The sequence below is a fragment of the Zea mays genome, chromosome 9 (assembly GCF_902167145.1).
Source record: "Zea mays cultivar B73 chromosome 9, Zm-B73-REFERENCE-NAM-5.0, whole genome shotgun sequence".
In the NCBI taxonomy this organism is placed as follows: Eukaryota; Viridiplantae; Streptophyta; class Magnoliopsida; order Poales; family Poaceae; genus Zea; species Zea mays.
The window spans coordinates 126,179,583-126,191,581 of record NC_050104.1 but is presented as its reverse complement, the minus strand read 5'-3'; positions in this window follow the sequence as shown (position 1 = coordinate 126,191,581).

The following is an 11,999-nucleotide window of genomic DNA, read 5'->3' as shown; positions in this document are numbered from 1 at the left end:
GAAAACATCTTAAGGATAGAAGCGACGTAGCTGTTTGATGTTCCAAGCGTTGCCGTAGATCTCGCCTTGATTGCTGGCCAGCTTGTATGTTCCGGGCTTTAGAACTTTGGCGATGACGAATGGCCCTTCCCAGGGGGGCGTGAGCTTGTGCCTCCCTCGGGCGTCTTGTCGCAGCCGAAGCACCAGGTCGCCCACCTGGAGTTCTCGGGACCGGACCCCTCGGGCGTGGTAGCGTCGCAGGGACTGTTGGTACCGCGCCGAGTGTAGTAAGGCCCTGTCCCGAGCTTCCTCCAACTGGTCCAGCGATTCCTCTCGGCTGGCTTGGTTGCTTTGTTGGGTATAGGCCCTCGCCCTTGGGGAGCCGTATTCCAGGTCAGTGGGCAAGATAGCTTCAGCCCCGTAGACCAGGAAAAACGGCGTGAAGCCCGTGGCACGACTCGGCGTCGTCCTTAGGCTCCAGACCACCGAGGGGAGTTCCTTCATCCATCGCCTGCCGAACTTGTTGAGGTCGTTGTAGATCCGAGGCTTGAGCCCTTGTAGAATCATGCCGTTGGCACGCTCTACCTGCCCATTCGACATGGGATGAGCCACGGCGGCCCAGTCCACCCGGATATGGTGATCTTCGCAAAAATCCAAGAATTTTTTGCCGGTGAACTGGGTGCCGTTGTCGGTGATGATGGAGTTCGGGACCCCGAAGCGATGGATGATGTTGGTGAAGAATGCCACCGCCTGCTCGGACCTGATGCTGTTCAGGGGTCGGACCTCGATCCACTTGGAGAATTTGTCGATGGCGACCAGCAGGTGCGTGTAGCCCCCGGGCGCCTTCTGCAAGGGACCGACGAGGTCCAGACCCCATACAGCGAAGGGCCAGGTGATGGGTATTGTCTGCAGAGCCTGAGCGGGCAGGTGTGTCCGCTTCGCATAGAATTGGCACCCTTCGCAGGTGCGGACAATTCTAGTGGCGTCAGCCACCGCCGTTGGCCAGTAGAAGCCTTGCCGGAAGGCATTTCCAACAAGGGCTCGGGGTGCTGCGTGGTGGCCGCAAGCCCCCGAGTGTACTTCTTGCAGCAGTTCCCGACCTTCGGCGATGGGGATGCATCGCTGGAGGATGCCCGAGGGGCTGCGATGGTAGAGTTCCTCTTCATCGCCCAGCAAGACGAATGACTTGGCGCGTCGCGCTACCCGCCGAGCCTCGACTTGGTCGAGGGGTAGCTCTCCTCGACGGAGATATTGCAGGTATGGGGCCTGCCAATCTTGGTCTGGCGTGGCCCCGCTCTGCCCTTCCTCAACGTTCAACGCCCCGCCCTCGGGGGGCGAGGGTACCTCGGGCTGAGCCGAGGGTACCTCAGGCTCGGGCGCGTCGTCGAGCTTGACGGAGGGTTGGTGCAGATCCCGGGAGAAGACGTCCGGGGGGACTGTCGTTCGCCCCGAGGCTATCTTGGCCAGCTCGTCTGCGGTTTCGTTGTAGCGCCGAGCGATGTGGTTGAGCTCGAGCCCGAAGAACTTGTCTTCCAGGCGCCGAACCTCGTCGGAGTAGGCCTCCATCTTCGGGTCGCGGCAGTGGGAGTTCTTCATGACTTGGTCGATGATGAGCCGCGAATCACCGCGGGCGTCGAGGCGTCTGACCCCTAGCTCGATGGCGATCCGCAATCCGTTGACCAGAGCTTCGTACTCGGCCACATTGTTGGACGCCGGGAAGTGGAGGCGCAGCACGTAGCGCAAGTGCTTTCCGAGGGGCGAGATGAAGAGAAGGCCCGCACCGGCCCCCGTCTTCATCAGCGACCCGTCGAAAAACATGGTCCAGAGCTCCGGTTGGATCGGAGTCGTTGGTAGTTGGGTGTCGACCCATTCGGCCACGAAATCCGCCAACACTTGGGACTTGATGGCCTTCCGAGGGGCGAACGAGATCGTTTCGCCCATGATCTCCACTGCCCACTTTGCGATCCTGCCCGAGGCCTCTCGGCACTGGATGATCTCCCCCAGGGGGAAGGATGACACCACAGTTACCGGATGGGACTCGAAGTAGTGTCGTAGCTTCCGCCTCGTCAGGATCACAGCATACAGCAGCTTTTGAACTTGTGGGTAGCGGATCTTAGTCTCGGACAGCACTTCGCTGATGAAGTAGACCGGCCTCTGAACGGGCAATGTATGCCCTTCCTCCTGCCTTTCGACCACAATCGCGGCGCTAACCACCTGAGTGGTCGCGGCGACGTAGACCAAGAGGGTTTCTCCGTCCGCCGGCGGCACCAAGACTGGCGCCTTTGTAAGGAGCGCCTTCAGGTTGCCGAGGGCTTCCTCGGCCTCAGGGGTCCAAACGAAACACTCGGCCTTCCTTAAGAGGCGGTACAGAGGCAGATCTCTTTCGCCGAGGCGTGAGATGAAGCGGCTCAGGGCCGCGAGGCATCCCATGACCCTCTGTACCCCTTTTAAGTCCTTGATGGGTCCCATGCTGGTGATGGCCGCAATCTTCTCCGGGTTGGCCTCGATGCCTCGCTCAGAGACGATGAACCCTAGGAGCATGCCTCGGGGCACCCCGAAAACACACTTCTCAGGATTAAGCTTGACTCCTTTCGCCTTGGGACACCGGAATGTCACTTCAAGGTCGGAGAGGAGGTTGGGAGCCTTCCGTGTCTTGACCACGATGTCATCGACGTAGGCCTCGACTGTGCGATCGATGTGTTCGCCGAACACATGGTTCATGCACCGCTGGTACGTCGCGCCTGCATTCCTCAGGCCGAACGGCATGGTGACGTAGCAGTACATGCCGAACGGCGTGATGAAAGAAGTCGCGAGCTGGTCGGACTCTTTCATCCGGATCTGGTGATACCCCGAGTAGGCATCGAGGAAGGACAGGGTTTCGCACCCAGCAGTGGAATCCACGATTTGGTCGATGCGAGGCAGAGGGTAGGGAACCTTCGGACATGCTTTGTTGAGACCAGTGTAGTCTACACACATCCGCCATTTCCCCCCTTTCTTCCTCACAAGCACAGGGTTGGCAAGCCATTCGGGATGGAATACCTCTTTGATGAACCCTGCCGCCATTAGCTTGTGGATCTCTTCGCCAATCGCTCTGCGCTTCTCCTCGTCGAATCGGCGCAGAGGCTGCCTGACGGGTCGGGCTCCGGCCCGAATATCCAGCGAGTGCTCGGCGACATCCCTCGGTATGCCGGGCATGTCCGAGGGACTCCACGCAAAGACGTCGGCGTTTGCGCGGAGAAAGTCGACGAGCACTGCTTCCTATTTGGGGTCGAGCCCGGAACCGATCCGGATCTGCTTGGTGGTGTCGCCGCTGGGGTCGAGGGGGACGGCCTTGACCGTCTACGCTGGCTCGAAGTTGCCGGCATGGCGCTTCACGTCTGGGACCTCCTTGGAGAGGTTCTCCAGGTCGGCGATGAGGGCCTCGGCGTACTCCACGCACTCCACGTCGCATTCGAACGCGTGTTTGTACGTGGGGCCGACGGTGATGACCCCGTTGGGGCCCGGCATCTTGAGCTTCAGGTAGGTGTAGTTGGGGATGGCCATGAACTTCGCGTAGCATGGCCTCCCTAGCACGGCGTGGTAGGTTCCTCGGAACCCGACCACTTCGAACGTCAGGGTCTCCCTTCGGAAGTTGGAGGGTGTCCCGAAGCAGACTGGGAGGTCGAGTCGCCCGAGGGGCTGGACGCGCTTCCCAGGGATGATCCCGTGGAAGGGCGCAGCGCCTGCTCGGACGGAGGACGGATCGACGCGCAGGAGCTTGAGGGTCTCGGCGTTGATGATGTTGAGGCAGCTGCCCCCGTCCATCAGGACCTTGGTGAGCCTGACATCGCCGACAACGGGGTCGACGACGAGCGGGTATTTCCCCGGGCTCGGCACATGGTCGGGGTGGTCGGCCCGGTCGAAAGTGATGGGCTTGTCGGACCAGTCTAGGTAGACTGGCGCCGCCACCTTCACCGAGCAGACCTCCCGGCGCTCTTGCTTGCGGTGCCGAGTCGAGGTATTCGCCGCATGCCCTCCATAGATCATGAAGCAGTCGCGGACCTCGGGGAACCCCCCTGCTGGGTGTTCTTCGTTCTTGTCGTCGTCGTGGGCCCTGCCACCCTCGGCGGGTGGCCCGGCCCTGTGGAAATGACGCCGAAGCATAACGCACTCCTCGAGGGTGTGCTTGACGGGCCCCTGATGGTAGGGGCACGGCTCCTTGAGCATCTTGTCGAAGAGGTTTGCACCTCCGGGGGGCTTCCGAGGGTTCTTATACTCGGCGGCGGCGACAAGGTCCGCGTCTGCGGCGTCGCGTTTCGATTGCGACTTCTTCTTGCCTTTCTTCTTGGCGCCGCGCGGAGCAGACGCCTCGGGAGCTTCTTCCGACGGGCGGCCCTGGGGCTGCTTGTCCTTTCGGAAGATAGCCTCGACCGCCTCCTGGCCGGAGGCGAACTTGGTGGCGATGTCCATCAGCTCGCTCGCCCTGGTGGGGGTTTTGCGACCCAGCTTGCTCACCAGGTCGCGGCAAGTGGTGCCGGCGAGGAACGCGCCGATGACATCCGAGTCGGTGATGTTGGGCAGCTCGGTGCGCTGCTTCGAGAATCGCCGGATGTAGTCCCGGAGCGACTCCCCCGGCTGTTGCCGGCAGCTTCGAAGGTCCCAGGAGTTCCCGGGGCGCACGTATGTGCCCTGGAAATTGCCAGCGAAGGCTTGGACCAAGTCGTCCCAGTTGGAAATCTGCCCCGGAGGCAGGTGCTCCAACCAGGCGCGAGCAGTGTCGGAGAGGAACAGGGGGAGGTTGCGGATGACGAGGTTGTCGTCGTCCGTTCCGCCCAGTTGGCAGGCAAGGCGGTAGTCCGCGAGCCACAGTTCCGGTCTCGTTTCCCCCGAGTACTTTGTGATAGTAGTCGGGGGTCGGAACCGGGTCGGGAATGGCGCCCGTCGGATGGCCCGACTGAAGGCCTGCGGACCGGGTGGTTCGGGCGAAGGACTCCGATCCTCCCCGCTGTCGTAGCGCCCCCCACGCCTGGGGTGGTAGCCTCGGCGCACCCTTTCGTCGAGGTGAGCCCGACGGTCGCGTCGATGGTGTTCGTTGCCGAGGTGGCCCGGGGCCGCAGGCGCGGTGTTGCGCGTGTGCCCGGTGTAGACCGAGGCCTCCCGCATGAATCGGGCAGTCGCGGCATGAGGTTCCGAGGGATATCCTTGCCTCCGGGATGCAGTGCTCTCGGCCCGCCGGGCCGCTGCGCCTTCCAGGAGATTCTTGAGTTCTCCCTGGATTCGCCGCCCCTCGGTGGTTGACGGCTCCGGTATCGCGCGGATGAGCATCGCTGCGGTCGCCAGGTTCTGACCGACCCCGCTGGATGCGGGCGGCGGCCTGATCCTGACGTCGTTGGCGACGCGGTGCTGGAGACCTTGGGGCAGATGACGTATTTCTCCGGCCAGGGGTTGGCCCACCCATGCCTGTCCGGCGTCCCGACGGATCGGCTCAAGCGCCCCTGTTCCCTCGTTGAGCCTGGCCTGCGCCTCACGGACTTGCTCGAGTTGTGGGTCGTAACCCCCCGCCGGAGCGGGGACCACAGCTAGCTCCCGTGGGATGTCAGCGCGAGGCACCGGCCTAGGGAGATCACCATCCTCCGGCATGCCAAGATGGTTGCCTTCGGTGGGATCCCCTAGCTCGATGTGGAAACATTCGCGGCTTGGGCCGCAGCTCTCGTTACCGAGGCTGCGGCTTCCGTCGGAACGGTCGGATAGACAGTAGTCACATGCGGTCATGAAGTCCTGCATGGCACTGGGGTTGCCATGTCCGGAGAAATCCCATCCGATGCTGGGATCGTCATCTTCCTCGGACCCGGAGGGCCCGTAGGTCGAGACGTCCGTCAGTCGGTCCCAAGGCGACCGCATACAGAACCTCAGTGGGGTTGCACTCGCCTCAATGAGAGCGCCCGCCAAAACGAGGTCGTTTGGCGGGTTGAGGCCGAGTCGAAATGACGCAAGATGGGAGTTAGTCGTTACCTTTTGGTCGACGTGGAGCGACGTAGTCACATCGGGGACTGGTTGCGCCGTCATCTCTGGTTCGAGGGCGACGTCCTGCAGGCTTTCCGCGAGCGCGCCGGCGTCGTCTTCTTGCTCGGGGTCAGCGTGCCGCGGGGGGACGGCGCTTGCCTCCGTCTCGAACGCGAGGTCGACGTCCGGCGTGCCTTCCGTCGGGGCGTCGGGGGCGTCGATTCGCTCGACGGCCGGCGAAGCGTGGCCTCCCGTCTGGCCTTGACGGCCCCGCCTCCTCCTCCGTTGGCGGGGGAGAGAACGGAGCGAGCCCGAATGTTGCTCTTCCACCACGCGGGGTAGACGTCGTCGATTCCGCCGCCGGCGGGCGGGTTGTCGGCCGCCATTGTCGTAGTCGCGCGGCGGTGGAAGAAGTGTCATGTCGTAGCTGCCGTCGAAGGACATGAACTCAAGAGTCCCGAAACGAAGCACCGTCCCGGGCCGGAGAGGTTGCTGGAGACTGCCCATCTGGAGCTTGACGGGGAGCTGTTCGTCAGCACGCAGCGTGCCCCAACCTGGCGCGCCAACTGTCGGCGTTTCGAGACAGGGGGGTCCCTAAGCCGACGAGTGAGTGTGCTGCGTGCCCCAGCCCAGATGGGTCGAGCGCGTGGGCGAGCGCGGAGGGGGGAGAGGCGAGGCGGCCGGAGCCGAGCGTGAGAGAGGTGGAAGTCCCGCGGCCTTCGTGTTCGTCCCGCGCCCAGGTCAGGTGCGCTTGCAGTAGGGGGGTTACAAGCGTCCACGCGGGTGAGGGAAGCGAGCGGCCCCAAGAGAGCGCCTGTCCCGTCCTCGGTCCCGCGCGGCCAACCTCCTCTGAGAAGGCCCTGGTCCTTCTTTTTATAGTCGTAAGGAGAGGATCCAGGTGTACAATGGGGATGTAGCAGAGTGCTACGTGTCTAGCGGAGGGAGAGCTAGCGCCCTAGGTACATGCCAATGTGGCAGCCGGAGAGATCTGGGCACCCTGCTGGCGTGATGTCGTGGCTGTTGGAGGTGCGGCGGAGCCTGATGGAGGGACAGCTGTTGGAGCGGTCGAGTCCCTGCTGACGTTGTCCTGCTTCCGTAAGAGAGCTAGGGGCCGCCGTCGTCATAGAGCTTGTGGAGCGCCATCATTGCCTCTCTGGCGGAGCTGGCCGGATGAGACGCCGGTCTTGTTCTCCGTGACCTGAGTCGATTCGGGGTGGGATGATGATGGCGCCTCCTGTTGACGTGGCGGTCTGTGCCCTAGGCAGGGCGACGTGGGGTTTCCTCCGAAGCCGAGGTTGAGTCTGCCTTCCGTTGCCGTGGCCGAGCCCGAGCCAAGGGGTCGGTCGAGGCGGAAGTCGTTCGGCCGAGGCCAGGGCGGAGTCCGAGCCCTGGGGTCGGGCGAGGCGGAGTTTCGTCGTCTTCCGGGTCTTAGCCCGAGTCCGAGCCCTGGGGTCGGGCGGAGCGGAGTTCGCCGTCTTCCGGGTCTTAGCCCAAGTCCGAGCCCTGGGGTCGGGCGGAGCGGAGTTCGCCGTCTTCCGGGTCTTAGCCCGAGTCCGAGCCCTGGGGTCGGGCGGAGCGGAGTTCGCCGTCTTCCGGGTCTTAGCCCGAGTCCGAGCCCTGGGGTCGGGCGGAGCGGAGTTCGCCGTCTTCCGGGTCTTAGCCCGAGTCCGAGCCCTGGGGTCGGGCGGAGCGGAGTTCGCCGTCTTCCGGGTCTTAGCCCGAGTCCGAGCCCTGGGGTCGGGCGGAGCGGAGTTCGCCGTCTTCCGGGTCTTAGCCCGAGTCCGAGCCCTGGGGTCGGGCGGAGCGGAGTTCGCCGTCTTCCGGGTCTTAGCCCGAGTCCGAGCCCTGGGGTCGGGCAGAGCGGAGTTCGTCGTGGCGCCTTTGGCGAGGCCTGACTGCCTGTCAGACTTACTCTGCCGAGTGGCGCTGCAGTCGGAGTGGCGCAGGCGGCGCTGTCCTTCTGTCAGACTGACCAGTGGAGCGGTGGAGTGACGGCGGTCACCTCGGCTCTGCCGGAGGCGCGTGTCAGGATAGAGGTGTCAGGCCTCCTGTGCGTTAAATGCCCCTGCAATTTGGTCAGTCGGTGTGGTGATTTAGTCAAGGTTGCTTCTGAGCGAAGCCAAGGCCTTGGGCGAGCCGGTGATGTGTCCGCCATAAAAAGGGGGCCTCGGGCGAGACGGAAGTCTCTCGAGGTCGGCTGCCTTCGGCCGAGGCTAGGCTCGGGTGAAGCGTGATCGAGTCACTCGTGTGGACTGATCCCTGACTTAATCATGCCCATCAGGCCTTTGCAGCTTTATGCTGATGGGGGTTACCAGCTGAGAATTAGGCGTCTTGAGGGTACCCCTAATTATGGTCCCCGACAGATTGTGTCTCTACACGGAGTACCAAAGAAGATCATTTTGGATAGAGGATCACAGTTTGCCCCCAGATTCTGGAAAAAGTTTTCATGAGAATATGGATGCGAAGTTGAATTTTAGTACGGCCTATCACCCTTAGACTCATGGACAGACCGAAAGGCCTAACCAAGTATTGGAAGATATGTTGAGAGCTTGTGCCCTTCAGCATGGTAGTAGTTGGGACAAGAGTCTACCTTATGCTGAGTTCTCATATGATAATAATTACTAGGTTAGTCTAAAGATGTTACCGTTCAAGGCTCTATAAGGCAGGAAATGCATGAGTCCTCTATATTGGGATAAGACTAGAAGAAGACAATCATTTGGACCTGAACCTATTCAAGAGGCAGAAGAACAAGTCCGTATCATTCGAGAGAATTTGAGGGTAGCTCAGACCAGACCAAAGAGCTATGCTGATAATAGAAGAAGACCACTTGAGTTTGAGGAAAGAAATCATGTGTACCTCAAGGTGTCACCACTTAGTGGGATGAGGAGGTTTAAAGTCAAGGGCAAATTGTCCCCTCACTTTATTGGACCATTCAGAGTTTTTAGGCGAGTTGGAGAGATGGCTTATCGACTCGAGTTACCTAATAATCTATCTGATGTGCATAATGTATTCCATGTGTCTCAACTTAAGAAGTGTCTCTGTGTCCCTGTGGAACAGTTACTAATGAAAGAGCTCAGTGTTCAGGGAAATTTGGCTACTACGGAGTATCCTATCAAGATTCTTGATACATTGACTCGAGTTACAGGAAATAAGGTGATAGAGATGTGCAATGTGCAATGGAGTCACCATAGAGAAGATGAAGCTACTTGGGAGAAAAAAAAGCTTCGCATAGATTTTCCTTTTCTTTCCCATAGTCCTTCCTAAATCTCGAGGACGACATTATTTTTAAGGGGGGTAGGATTTGTAATACTCAAAGTTGTATACAAAGAACAATAGAGAGATATCCTCAATTTTATGTGCCATATTTGCATCATAAAAAGAGCACACATATAACTAAGAGTGATTAAATTAAAACAAATGATACTAAAATAAAAGAATATGCATCATGTTGGAGTTTTTTTGTTGTGCATTTAGAATTAATAAGTAGTAATGTTCAAATTGAAATGTATCCTAATTCACAAATGAGCTAAGGGAATAATACAAGAAGAGAATGAAAGAAATGCTATATAAATATAAGGAAAAGATATATAATAATAATAATAATAATAATAATAATAATAAAATGCACCTTTTTATACTGGTGCTTGAATATGAACAATTCACTTAAGCATGAACTTCACAACAACATTTGAATTCAAATTTGGATTTAAAAATAAAAGGAAAAAGAAACATAAAAGAAAAAGAGAAAGAAAAGCCAGATGGGCCACCACTCTCCATTTCGGCCCATTAGCACTTGCCTCCGCGCAGCCCGTGGGAAATGGGGTCTGTCGCCGCCACATGGGGCCACCCCGTCAGTTCCTACGCGCTGCTCTCCCGCTAACACTTCCAGGTGGGCCATACACGTCAGCTCTCCCCCGTGTGAAGCCGTTAGCAACCATGCGCCGACACCACGGTCCCACCTGGCAGCCTGTACTCCACGCCGCGCCATGCGCTGGTTCACTGGCGGATGGGCCCGGGCTGGCAGGTACTTCCCCTCCAGAGATCTCACGCGCACCGGTGCTCTGCTTTGACCGCGCAAGCTCGCGATCGAGCCGGGGATTCCGGGGTCGCGAGGCGCTTAACTACTGTCGCTTTCCCTGGGATCGTAGCCCACTCTAGTTCTCCCACGCTCCAACCATTTCGACCGCCGCCGTCGTAGGAAACCGGGTCAATCGTGGAGCGGAGATCCACCCATCGCGGGCGCGCGGAATTGGGGTGCGTTCGGTGTTAGTAGCTCGCTGCTCGGTGGCGGGGAGTAGCAGTGTCGCTCGCTGGTGTAGCGGTGTGCGCAGGGGAAGCCTCGCCGGGGCGGATTTCGCCGACCGTGGGCGCAGGCCGTCGACCGCGTCGTGACCAAGCTCTCCAACCTCATCCCGATCTCCGGTAAGTAGTCTAGCCATTCCATTACACCTGTAGGAGCGTATGTCGCCGATGGGGAGGGCAGATGGGTTGGCGGGTAGCCGGGGATTGCTCACCGGATTTCGTCTACGTCGTAGGGCCGCCATGGGTGACTGGTTGGCATCGGCTCGTGGCGATTGAACCCATATGGTGGTCGCTCGGGTTGGGTGAAGTCGTAGCTTCGTGTAGAGTGTGTCCAATCTGAGTTTGAGGGCTCGGCGTGCGAATCAGGTACTCTCCGGCGATGCCGCCACCGCTGGAGGCTCGCCGCTGCTGTCTTTGTCCATCGGGGTGAAAGGATTCGCGGGCGGCGCGCGTGGACCATTGAGTAATGGATCTGCGGCCGGGATTAAATGGGTAGCGTACCGGTTCGCTGGGTGAACCTGGGCCATTGATCACCAAGTTTGCAGACGAGATTTAATGTGGGGACGTAAGATCTGGTCCGTGGGATTTTGATCCAAAGGGCGTCAACGTGTACCTGTTCGGATGTAGGGGGTTATGATCTGGGCCGTTCAACTGTGATCCGATGGATGGAATTCTTACATACCTCTTCGTCGTGGCTCAATTGCGTATGGGCCCCTGGGAATTACTAAAAATAACCCGCCGTCCACCGTAGCTGTGCGCTGAGTCTAGAAAGTTTTGCGCAGTGGCCCTTGTCTTATCTGATAATTGAGGCCCAATCCAGAGCCTATTTAAACTGTATAAATGAATTAGAAATTGAATATTTAATATGAAAATAAATGCTAGAGACTTGCTAAATTCATAGAAAATGCATACTTAGTCTAAATTTATTCATTCCAATTCCTATAATTTTGTAATAATGTTGTTTATCACATAGTGTCTCTGTTTTGACATGAAAGTCACATTAAAAAATTATTTCTTAATTAATCTGATGCCAAGCACATAAAACCTTAGGAAATTCGTATCTCCTTCGTTTTAACTTCGATTTGACTCGTTCCAGTTGCGTTAGTCTCGTAGCAACGCGTAGATCATTATCATTCAGTTTGTTATTATGTTTGGTGTGATGATATTTTATCTATACCATGTTTGTTTGTATTGCTACGACTAGCAGCAAGGTTTCGAGTCACCTGAAGATCACCCTGGTAACTGGATCTCAAGTGCCAGGCAAGTTGTGCCCTTGATCACTTACTTTTCCCAGCCATGTTCTCATTAATTATAATGATCTGCATAGGTTAACTTTGATGGGACCCAATAGGTTACCCTAGTTTTGGCTATCTTTATACCTTGTTTACCACTGAAATATTTTTGGGTAGTACCTGCTATTGCTTTATGTGGATTTGGGTATGAAGATACTTTATTCATAATTACTCTTTTATTCTCTTTTATTATTATTGTTCATGTTAAGATCATTATGTTAATGGGAACATGGAGCGACCACCCGGGAAAACAGTGCTACCACAAGGGTATAATGGGACGCCCTTGGCTGATTAACTAGGAAAGCTAGTGGAGGTCTTCCTTACCCGAAAGGGGCAAGGGCAGTAGGGGAGTGGTCAGTGTAGGGAGGTCCTTGGGTTGATTTTGCTACGATGGCGGTTAGGCAAGAACCCTGCACTGGAGCTTCCTATAAATTGTAGCGGGAT